This window comes from Cottoperca gobio, chromosome 20, assembly GCF_900634415.1.
Source record: "Cottoperca gobio chromosome 20, fCotGob3.1, whole genome shotgun sequence".
In the NCBI taxonomy this organism is placed as follows: Eukaryota; Metazoa; Chordata; class Actinopteri; order Perciformes; family Bovichtidae; genus Cottoperca; species Cottoperca gobio.
In genome coordinates, this window is record NC_041374.1 from 13,438,011 (window position 1) to 13,450,599 (window position 12,589).

Genomic DNA, 12,589 nt, shown 5'->3' on the forward strand with positions numbered 1-12,589 from the left:
TACCACATGAAGTACTCCATGCCATCATGCAGTGTTGCTTCTACTTTGTCAAAAGCTTCGGGACCTGTAGAGTCCTATCCTTCACCATAGCAACCATCTTCATCCATCTTCATCAGATGTCATGCACAGCTCCTTCTAGTGCCAAGGACCTAGTGGTTTTTGATGATGAAAGCCTCTCGTCCTTCTGTTTCAGCTGCCAAACTCCACATGAGGCAGGAAAAGGGCCAGCGGTGTGCTTTTGGCAGAACCACACATAAAACTGAGACTCAATACTTCTATACAATCAATGCAGATGAAGGTACAGAGAAGGTCATTTTATTTGTTGGTCATAAACAATTACTGTATCTGTATAATCCTGAGTAATGGAGAAAGATTGTGCCAAGTGATTTTGCAGTGGTATGATGTGTACTCTTGTAATCAGCTCCCATCACAAATCTTTTCCAAAGGGTGTTTTCCCATTTATACCATCTGCATTTAAAGAAAACAGACATGTTACGTAGATCTTTTTGGAGTTAATGCAAAAACCAACCAACGGAACAATTGGCCAGTATTTTTGATATTTAGAAAATAAATAAATAAATATATATATATAAAAATATATATATATATATATATATATTCTAAATATCAAAAAACAAATATATATCTAGGTTCCGTTCACTATAGGTTTTTACAGGATTTTGCATTAAATTTGAACAGAACCAGTCTCCTAAAGACCTTATCTCTCACATGGACCCTGACCTACAACAATTTGATAAGGGTCACAGTTTACAATGAGCTGCTTCAATCCTTAAGCCCTTAATTGGTCCTGGTCAGTTTAGAACCCATTTATGGACATTATCCTTTCAATGACAAAATACACACAATGGCCTAAATCATCCCTACACAGGCTATACACCCCATTCATCGGCAGAGTAACTGAATCTAGAGTCCTGGAGGCATCAAGCTTGGGCAAGCTAGAGGTTTATTAAGGACAAGCCTAAACCATGAATGCCCACGAGACAGTGTCTTCCTTTGCAAAGCTCCATAGGCTTCAATCTTCAATAGCGGTTGTGTGGCCTATTAGACAATCCTAAATGGAGGCTAATTAGCAAGACATTATGGTTGCGTCCACCAGCCCAGCAGGACACAGGATAATGTACAGACTGATTATTTAACCCTTCAACTGCTATTCTGCGTGAGACACAAAGAGAAGAAGACTTGTTCCCACCAGGGAGGGTGGTTAAAGGGACATCTGACTAATGCATTTTGTTTCAGCAGTGGTATTGTCATGTTAACGACAAGGGAAAATAAAGTTTGAAAAGGACATTTTTGTGGAAAAAGTTGCAATGACAGAAGGGGTCTCAATTTGCAAATATTAGCCACCTGAAAACTGGAAAACAAACAAGATGCTGGGAAGATATTTCTGTTTCCCTAGAGAATAGCACCGAGTTTTGCATGAGGACTTGTTTGAGTGCCGAAAAACTCACTTTTGTCCCTGGGGCCTCTAGCAAACAGTGGGCTGGTCGCCTCATGGATCTGCCACATGAAGCATTTATGGAACAATAAATCACAACGGCAGCTTTTCACTTTGCACGGAAAAGAGGGAATGGAGTGTGTGTGTATGCGTCTTTGTCCATGCAAGATGGTTGGTGGAAAGATTGTAAGGAGTGATATGGGAGGAGTTTTAGTGGGTATGGGGGGGGGGGGGGGGGGGGGGTTGTGTGTTATTTGGGGTAGTACTCTCCCTTGGGATTTGTCCCAAATTTACCCCTGCACCCCACATCCTTGCTTCTGTGGGGGTTATGAGAGAAGGAGCGAGTGAGAGACATTCCTGGGCATAATAAGCCCTGGTGAATGAAGGCTACAGGGGGATCAGACTCTGATCCTGATGAGAAGGAGGCCGCGGATCAGGAGCTGCTCTGAGGCTGCCAGTAACACATTGCCAGGTTTTTACTTCATTAGCGTCATGGAAACCCAACATTCCAGCCTCTTGTTTGGGAGTGGGGACAGGAGTTGCAGGAGCAAGGGGTGGAGGGGGATCCATAAAGAAAACATTGTCAGATCATTCACCATCGAGATGACACCTCAATACCAAAACATTCTGATGCTCTACTGGAGCAGAGACTCTATGACATTTAAATGTTATGGTGCTACACATATATAGACATAAGTCTATAGACTCCATTACATTTTACATTTATACCTCTTCCCATAGCTTCACCTTGGGGACGTAACAATCTGGTATAGAGAGAACATCAATTTCTTTATTTTGTCTACACCAGGGGTGTCAAACATAAGACACCCCGAAAACCGGCCCGCGGGACGACTTTGCAAAGTGTAAAAATTAGTTGTTTTGATGATAAAGTAAAGTACTGTTCCGGATACCTGTGACTAAATGTGTTGTGCCTTTGTAGACACACTGTGACCTGTACGTTGTAATGCACATGTGTAAATGATAAACTGAGGTATAATATTGTTAAAATTGCTCCTTTTTTTCTTAATAAATTTCAGGTTGTTCATAATGTTTTGTAAAAAGATAGTTCATTAAATGTGAACGTTTTCAGAATGTACTTTCTTGCACTAAAACGAAGGGAAATTTGGCGTTGTCGTTATTTACAGGCTATTATGCTTTGATGTTACTGGTCTGGCCCACTTGAGATCAAATTGTACTGCATGTGGCCCCTGAACTAAAATCAGTTTGACACCCCTGGTCTACACAGTATGTGGGGAGGCGATGATGGTGAGCATTTAACCTGTAGCCATGGTACCATTTTCTAGCTGGGACATTTGTGAATCTTCACTTTGTGAGGTTCCCCTACACTGCCTATTCCCCAGGTCATTACAGAATGGATGTGAAATTGTTTATTTGGTACCCCACCAAAGTACAAGCATCTATGCAGGACCAATGTTAACCTGCAGGGTTGAAGCAATGGTCAAACTTGATTATTTTGCATAACTGTTAAAACACACAGTACAATAGAGTTGGATCTACTGGTGTCTGTGTTCACAGAGTTTTTTATCCTGTTATCCTATATACTTTTGGATTTGTTTAATGGTTGCGTCAGTTTGATTGCACCCAAAGAAAACTGAGAGAAAACAAAAAAAATTGGTATTTGTAGAGAGCTAAACTATCTTAGACTCAAGCATGCCATATTAAAAGGATTGTGACACATTTGCCCCAATGTATAGACTACCATAAAGGAAATAGAATATTTTTGTTGCGCAGGGTGCTAAAAAAGATGCGTATGCTTTTTCTTGATGTGAACCATAAGGATTTATAAGGTTTTAGCATCAATGGCTCGACTTTTTGAAGCACAAAACTTCCACTAGGGCCTGACACAATATGACTTGGCAACATTCCTTTTGCTCTAGCCCTAGCTATGCTCAGTCATGCATTTCAAATCATGGGAGCAATGTATTATCTATGCTTCAAAACATTTGAGGGAGCGGAGGGGTGCTTATTGCCACAAAGCAAGTGTGAAATCACTAAACATGTCACAACTGGGTGTGCAGAGGTCCGATCAAATGGAAGCAGCTCATGGCAGAGGGGGCTAAATAGGATGTTAGACAGGCTAGCCATGACCAATGTCAATCAAAACCTCTCATTGTGTCCTATTGAGTCAGAACACAGCTGGACATTCCAGCTACTTACCCACAAATAACCAACTAGGACTCTGTAGTGGCAGTTGCTTCAAAGATATTGTGCAATCATCAAAAGCTATGTTAAGGTTAGGTTTCAAGGGGATCCTTTGAGGCTTGCCCCCTTCTTCAAAAGACAAGCAACCAAATGTGGGTCTAATAATCAATCACTTTGTGACTCAATAACTGTTTTGTTCAAATGTATAATTCTTTAATTGGCTACGATGACATGATACATTCTTTCACATTACCCACTCACAAGTATAGCATCTTTAATAGGGTATATAGGCCCGATTCAAAAAATGTGAACTATTTGCACGACTATAAGAGGGTCTTGCAAAATAGGTCCACTTAACCTTTAACACTTAGGCAGGATCACTTCAATGGGTGGCCCATACATCTCTTGATTCCCCCCTCCCCAACATACTTCCTGTGGTCAGTGGCCCTGGTACACCTCTGTCAACAGACCACCGGCGGTCCACTATACGGATTAGCAGATTACATGCAGCTGGTAAAAGGCAGGGAAACTTCGCCTGCCCAGACTTCTATGCTCATACCGAGGCATTCCCTGTTGCTTCACCTTTGAAGCTTTTCCCATCAATGCTTCCACAAAGAGCTGGCGTTTAAAAAAAGAGCCCTAGGCTAGACACACAGCACCTTCCACCTAGGTGGGGGGCTTTTATGTTCCCACTCTGAAGGCTACTGCCTTTGTCAGGCTTGTTAGCTGTTAGCTCAGGAAACCAGAAATGAATGAAAAATGATGCTCAATGAAGGCTGTATACAGGAAATGCCTGATATTAGGTTTGACTATTAAAGAGGAACACAAGATTTAATCACATATTGCAAACTTCAGGAAGGAATTTACAATTATCTCAATAAACCACGGGTAAACTGGTAAAATGTTCCAAGATCTCTTTCTAGTCAACAGACAAGTTTACCCTTGGATATTTCTCTCTTTAGCATATAAATGAGATACCCAGAGCGGAGAGTGAAGAATTTGTTTTTCCCCTCTCTTTCATTTCTCTTTGGAGCTGTCTGTCACAGTGAGGAAAGACAGGCAACCTTTCTCTAGATATCCCCCCACATCACCACCACTACCACCGCCTACTGTTGATGCAAAGCTCTGAAGGTTGGCATTCCAACTATGCTTTCTTTAAGAAAAACTGCAAATCCCCCCACCGTGCAACCTCGAGCTGGCAGCCAAACTGGTTGGGCATTAGGCTGTGGAGACTACAGTTGCTCCCCAAGCAGTGTATGTAGGCAAAGGAACATCAGCAGGCCAGAGAGGTTGGAGGTTGGAGAGCTGTCCAACAAAGCACAAAGATGGGCCCCTTTAGTACACCTGTCAAGAGACAGAACTGGGGAGGTGAGGGGGCTGAGGTTGGGGGGCAATCACAGCATTGAGAACAAGAGCACACTGTTTAGCTTTACTAGCATCCTAATCCTGAGAGAATGGGCTTTGTGTGATAGAAAGCTTCCACTAGAAAACTTATTCTCATAACTGTCAAGGCATTTCATTTAGTAAAATGTCTATAAGATGGGGAATTGGGAAAAAATATACCTAGCATTTTAAGAAAAGGTTAAGTTGCAAGAACAAAACAAGGGCCCTATGTGAGCACAAGGCACTGTTTTGTTCCTTACCATGGTTACAATTAACAGCATGAGCAGACACCAACCTAAAAGGCTGTGACACACGGTCAATGTCTGGCTGTCGGAGAGCGTCTGTCGGCCTTTGTTTTTGCGGTGTGTCCCGCACTGTCGGCACTTGTCGGCAAAAGAAATCACTGATTGGCTGCTTAGCTTCAGCGAATCAATGCACAAGAAGAGAAACCTGCCAGACCTGTCAAAGGCCTTCTGCATATATGGTTCCCCATTTTTCGGATTATGCATATCACGCTGCATTACGTTTTGTAACATATGCAGGCTCACGCAGTCACCACTTCATTTTATATGAATCTTTAGAATGGTTCTCTTTTTTACCAGAGAAAAAACTACAGAACTAGATCTACAAATCAGAGTATTTTAAATGTCCCCAGGGTGCGCTTCAAGCTTGGTAAGACTGCTTTGTCTTTCTATGCACCCTAGACATGGAATGAGTTACAATATATGATCACAATAGAAGTACTCCCATCCTTGAATAACTCTAAAAGTATTTATATATAGATATAGCTATATATAGACTGTGTTCTAGGAAGCCATTATGGGTTTGGAGAAGTCGATTCAAGAGATACAGGTATTGTTGCTTGTATGCTGTATGCTTTGGCAAGTTCACTCACACCCCAATAGTTCCACTTTCTACACCCCAATGGGACCTAATTTGAGTCTCACAAGACAGAACAGACTGCAATTGGTCCTGGCTATGCTTCATGCTCAGTCTGTCCCCACATCAAACAGGGTCTCTGTTCCTTTCACTGAGCACAGCAACTGAGTTCCTAAACTTACAAAATGTTGTGGACAAAGACAGTGCCTGGTTATCCTTCTCTCTCCCCCATCAGCTCCATTGGCCTTTAACGAGTTATGAGCTGTACCCAGCATGGGGCTGACTCAGGCACACGCAAGCATGCCCTAAGGTTGGCTCTGGCAGAATATCAAGGCCAATTATGTTTAGTATAGCCCTTGCTATAAAAGGGAATTACAACAACACCTGAATAAACAGATTTAAAAAAATGTTTTGGTGAATAACATTTAAAACATCAATGAAAGTCTAGTGAATAGGGAGACTGGGATACCTGCGTCACGATGCGAGTAAGCACAATTAGTGTCTGTGCTGTTAGAACTGGCCAAGTTGATTTCCATATGACAAGAACAGCATGCTTGAACCTATTACTTACATGACATGCTAAAACTGAAATAAGCACCTGTCACCTGCACCATCTAACCAGTCCACTATGACTGATTCTTCTGTTCTCTTTGTTGCAAAGCTGAATCGACAAACGCACAGCTACAGTGAAAAGACGGTGGACTTACCTCTCATCAAAGATATCCTCTTAAATAACATAACAGCAGTCCATGTTATTTTGCCATATGACATTTATTGTGCTCTACACCACTTTTGCTGATCTAAGAATATATTGGTGAGTAACATCAGGCAGAACAATGGCAAATGGTACTTTTAGTTTTATATATAATTATGATTCATATACTGCAAAAATTGCCCATGACAATTGTTTTAATGAAAGTTTAAAAAAAAATACAATATTGTGTTTTATGAGCAGTTATGATAAATGTGTTATTAATCAGAAACATGGTCAAAACTCTATATCATACATAAATACATTTTGCATCGCTACAACTGGATCATTCTAAAATCAAAGGACTGTATGACTGTAATTTGCGCCACTTGCCTGATTCTAGAGGACTTTAATCCAATGCGGGGGTCGAGGCCACAGATTCATGGGCTACTTAAGCCTATTCAGAAGATAAATTTGCCATCTTCGTTTCAAAGCCTTAATCCAAAGAAGGGCGAAGGTCTTCTGATCACACACCCACATGGGTTAAATCTGCCATACTGAATATTGAAGAAAACTGCCATCTTCAATATCCCTTCATAATTGGACTAAAAGCTTAAACTGTGAATATAAGAAGCATCCAGTACAGAGTTTCTCAAGTACAGCCCTTCACCAGAGCCCACAATCCTTGGCTTCTCATGTGTAGTGTGTAGGAATCCTGAAACTTTATCTTAGTGTGTGGCAGACATTGACAGACTCCTGGAACAAAACTGCCCCAACAAAAACAGTGCCTCTAACCATAAATCTTACCAGAGGGAAGGAAGGGGAGAGACACACGGAGAGGGAGCTCCCTTGGGTTTCAACTTGAAAACAACTTACAAATCTTCAAGTGCAGTTGGGCTATCAAACTTGACAAGTCAACATGGTTTTGCCACCTGTATACAGCATGACATAATTGCACACATTGTGCAATGCCAAAAGATAGATGTTTAGCTGACGGAGCTCTCTACAGTATATGATTTAATGCCCTCTTTTCTCAGGCAGAGGGGATAAATGGACCTGCCATATGTCACAATACTCTGCACTTTAATCCCAGGCAATACCAATCCAAAGATATAGCCACGTACTGCATCAACTAATGCTTAGACAATAGCTGTGCTTTAAAACAAAGATCGTCCAAAACAATTAAGCTAATGTAATAAATCCTGTTAGGCAGCTTAGTTAGCAGGATAAGTGTACAGTAAGATTAAATCGAGATCTTTGGAAAATTTAATTGCGGGACTAGTCTCCCAAACCATGAAAGTAACTTGATCTTCAAGAGACGACTTTAAAAGTAAGGAAGGCTAGTTGTCTTGTGCTTGGGATAATTGACAGTGACTTTAAATATGGGCAGAGTAAAAGAACCATAAAAGGAACTTTTTGGAGGCAAGAAGAAGCTTACAATGCTTTACAATAGATCCCAGACCCAGTGGGATAGACAGTCTAAACAGAGCACAGTTACAGCCATTAAGAAGGTCTGGAATGGTTAGAGAAAAGCCCAAGTAGGGTTAATTTTAGGCTGGTATTTCACAAGGGGTGATTTAGAATACAAATTGCTAAAATAGCATTTAGGCTTTCTCTTAGGACCCAGACCAGAATCACTTTCCCACAAAGCTTTAGCATTATGGCAGTATACTCAACAGGCTTCCGAATAGAGAGAAATAACGAATTTCCCACATCTTAACAGCATATTTCAACTAAATGCACAACATTGAAGGGAAAATGCAACTCAGGGAAGTAAAGTTTAACATTAATGCAACCATTGTACTACTTTCTTTAATGCCAATGATTGGAAGAAAAGTAGTGACTCTAAAAAACTTTTTTGGCTCTGTGCCACAAAATTGTGCCTCAATGAGTAGTCAGGTGCATTACAGTGTATTGTTGAACATTACACAACACCTGCGGGACACTTTTAAAAAGGGACCTGTTAATCATTAAAACCCAGAATCATGCATTCAGTGTGAAGAGAGCCTCCAAAAGCCATACTGATTAACCATAGACACTTATGACTCGGTGCTTATGACTCGGTGCTTATGACTGGAAGTAAAACACACAGCTGACATGAGGAGGTATGAGTCATATATTAACACTGACAAATTAAGACTGTGACTAATGATGATGGGGCTGTGTCAAAACCTTTCATGCATGCCCATTCCACAGCCATGCGTCCTAGAAAGACTGCCATGAATTGCGCAATATTTAAGAGTTTCATTGGCAGGATGGCCTCTTGGCACTGAGGAGAACAACCATTAGTCGACACGTATGCGCTGAATTGAACATTTACTGAATACATGACTTTACAACTAATTTATGACCTAGACACTGACATTGGTTTTAGCTTGTGAGCCCATGTGTGTCATCATGGCAAAATGTGGTCCTGGAGACACCTGCCAGGTGTTTATATTTCTGTCTGTCTGTGGACAGATTTCGTCCCCACAATAGCGTCACAACCGTGCAATAGGCAGTCACGTAACTTTAGAGGTGTGTAGTTGAGATCAAAATTAAGGTTGCGTTTAAAGAGGGGTGTGGTGAAGGTGAGTGAGAAGTAAAGTGTTAGGATGTGTGGAAGGGGTCATTGGCCCCCGCACTTTACGCCCCTGGAATGATTTGCCGTTGCGGCTGGTGTGATCCCATTATAAGATGGTCTCTAGTTAAAAATTAAAAGTAAATTCAAAAACCCAACAAGAACCCCATACATTAAACCTGTTTCAATGTAAGATCAATCTTCTGTAATTACAATACAGACAGATGCAGATACTAAAGATTTAGATCATTATATACATGAAGTGTTTCATTGAATTTAAAAAGCGTTCCTGTAATGCCCCGTCTTCAGCTTCACTCACTGAATTGCTTGCAGGTGCAGTTTAAGCAGCTGACAAACTAAACTGGCCAACATTCTGCTTGGCAGCGTCAGACCATGAAAACACTGATGACACACCTGTCCCAGTCAGCCACCACAATACACACTCACGCCTAAAATAGGTGATGAGATGCACAACAATATTTTGCAGAGCTCCTGCAAAACACAGCAACTTCACAACAGTCTGGAAGTTGAATGAGGACAAGCTATGGCCGGATGTTTGGTACACTAATCTTATGACGAGAGCTTCAGAGGAGCCATTCGCGGTCAAACACAAAGGCCACAGGGACCACATCGTCTCCAAAAGTCCTCTGTGACCCCAGTTAAGTCCAATGTTCGAAATAATAATCCCCTCCAATTACTGACATGGCCTTCACCAGTGGCCCCTGGACAGGGTCACAACTTTAAGGAAGAGTGTACATATCTGTCACAGTGCGACGATGCTGTGAAGAGACTTCAACACTGACATGACAACAATGTAAGCACATAAACATTCTCTTCTCAGGCACCGTGCGTCATTGCCTCCAACCACAACTGAACAACCGCTGTATTATAATTACCATTTAAGGTTAATGTGCATCGCTAGAAAAAACAAACTTTAAAAAAAATATATATATATAAATAAACCATTCTTAATGGAATTGGCTGAAGAAACCCTCCAGGGATCAATCCCACAGGCCAGAGCTATTCTTGACTTGGGAAACTATAATTTCTGCAAAATCTGCCGGTTAACAGCAGCATGCTAGTCTGCAGATGCCTCCTGAGACAATGGGTGTCAGACTCACATCATTGACTGTTAATGCAGGTACTGTTGCGAAGGGGTACAAGGCTCTAAGCTGAATATTGATCCTGACTACTGGTCATGCGTGTTTAAAAAGAAAGGTGGGTTCCCTTAGGTTCCAGCGAGTGGCCAGGGTAATGAGAGGTTTGACCTATTGTGAAGTGCCAGATAATATGGCCATAAATTAGAGGGGGATTTAAATCACATCCAATCACAGCACAAGTCAATGACTCCCAACAATCTGGTAGCAAGCTTTGCTAAAGCCCAAGAGTGATAAACCTCAACAATGGCACTTTGAAGATGTTTATTGTCGACAAGAACAAACCATCCTGATATGACCGAGAACAAAATAAATCAAAATAACTCAATATGAGGTCTGTGTTTGCATGGGAGCAAGTGTGTCCCAACATACAATCCCTAATTCGTCAAACATTATCCTAAACTTTTTTTCCTGGAGTTTAAAATGACTGGCACACAATGGTCTCTTTGCTACTTTCCTCAATAGCAGACTGGTTTGTTTTCTACATCGTAAACAGCCTATTTCCCCAAATCTGCCCTTTCCTGTATTTAGCCAAAATAAGCCCTCTAATGGGAATACTTAGCTTTACAATCATGTGTTGGCATCTCAGTGAGACATTTGCATAATTGAGTTTGTGCCTACTGGACCTGTAAATCATGTGAGGTTACATTAGCAGAAGAGTAGGCTGAAAGTTGCTGAATTAAGTTTATTTTTAAACTTGTTTAAGGTTTGTTGTTCTAAAGTTCTACTCACAGTCTAGTGTGTGTTATTGTTATCTAGAGAGGACACAGATTATAAACCGGTTTGTTAATGTCAAGCATTAAGGGCAAAATGTCTAGTATGACTGCTACGCAACCTTGGAACCTGTGTGTGCATGCTGTGTTGATCACATTGCATCTGCTATTAAACAGACCAAAACTACAACTGTGTCAGTGGTTGTTAATGCTAGACCCGGACTGAGAAACAGAACATGCGGAGCAATAAAAGCTCAAGGTATACTTGTTAAATCAAGTGTTCTTCTGTTCTACAAAGCTGCAGACATCAATCTCTTGCACATGATGATTTACTGCTTTGATCCTTGGCATGCTGACAGGTCACTGAAAAGTCTCTCAAGCTTAGAAATGTGCAAGCTGCAAGTCCTTCTCTCTATAATGCCGACATGTCCAGCCAGGTCAAGCACCTTTACTGACCTCTTCAGACACAACACAAAGCCTGGGATTCCTTTTTCCAAGGCTTGGGTGTCATGGCACAGTGGTAATGGGGGAATAAAGGGTACCCCCACCACCAACACATGCACCTTCACCTCATCTTATTTAGACCTTCCTAACCAGGTCTGAGGATTAACAAATCTGGGTCTGATCCAAAAGTTAACACTGAACGTACCAAGTCAAGAATGTAATAAACGCCCACACAAATATACACAGCCACACAGACAAGAGTAAGTCTCACATTATGGTTTGGAAATGATCCATTTCATCACTGACAAAAGGAAGCCTGGTAATTACTGGCTGAGAGTGTGTTTCACTTGGTCTAAAAAGCTCAGGCGTCAAAAGTTCCTGCTGGAATGCTGCTGCTGTTTAATGTGGCTTCAGTGTCATTTTGAACATTTAAAAAGAGAGAACATGGATTGTTTTGCACACAGTGTAAAACTCATCATTTAACTCATCATATGAGTTGATGTGATGATGTGTGGCAGCAGCCTTGACCTAAAAGCTAAGCAGAATATGAATAGTTTACAGAGACCAGTATCTTTTTGTATTTCCTACTGTACAAAACAAGGAGCGCAATAACCAAACTCAACATGAGATAAGGCTGGTTGACTGACCGTACAGTCAAGGCCGCAGTCGGACAAAACAGGCACATAGACCTGGGAATGTGTACATTGTGGGGAACGCAACAGTGTGTACACAAGAGTGGACTGGCAGCTGTGCTCTGTTATAACTCCCTTTGGCTGTGCCCTTACACTATTCCCCTTTTTTCTCCCCTCTACGCTGCCACAATTCAGATTTTAAAAATAACAATTACAAAGCAGAAAGCAGGGTTTAACCACACTGATGTGTTCATGTCATCACAAGTAACAGGGAAACAAGGTGTTAGGACAACGTGAAATACACAGAAGCACTCGCATGTGTAATTTATAGGAAAGCACACGTGCACAACAGCCAATTGTTGTGGCAACAAAGCATTACAGGATTACCTCGAAAGACATTTTAGAAATATTAGTATTATAATCTATTAAAGTGAATATAATTAATAGGACTTATTATGCCAGGTGTGAGACATTGGTACATTTAGTAGAAGAGCATGTTGTCTAGGTCACT

General features: G+C 41.3%; 1 protein-coding gene across 1 annotated transcript in view; it reads right to left on the minus strand.

Moving 5' to 3' along the window:
• LOC115025623 (rho GTPase-activating protein 29) overlaps nucleotides 1–12,589 on the minus strand; it is a 35,260-nt gene that overhangs the window by 20,577 nt on the left and 2,094 nt on the right.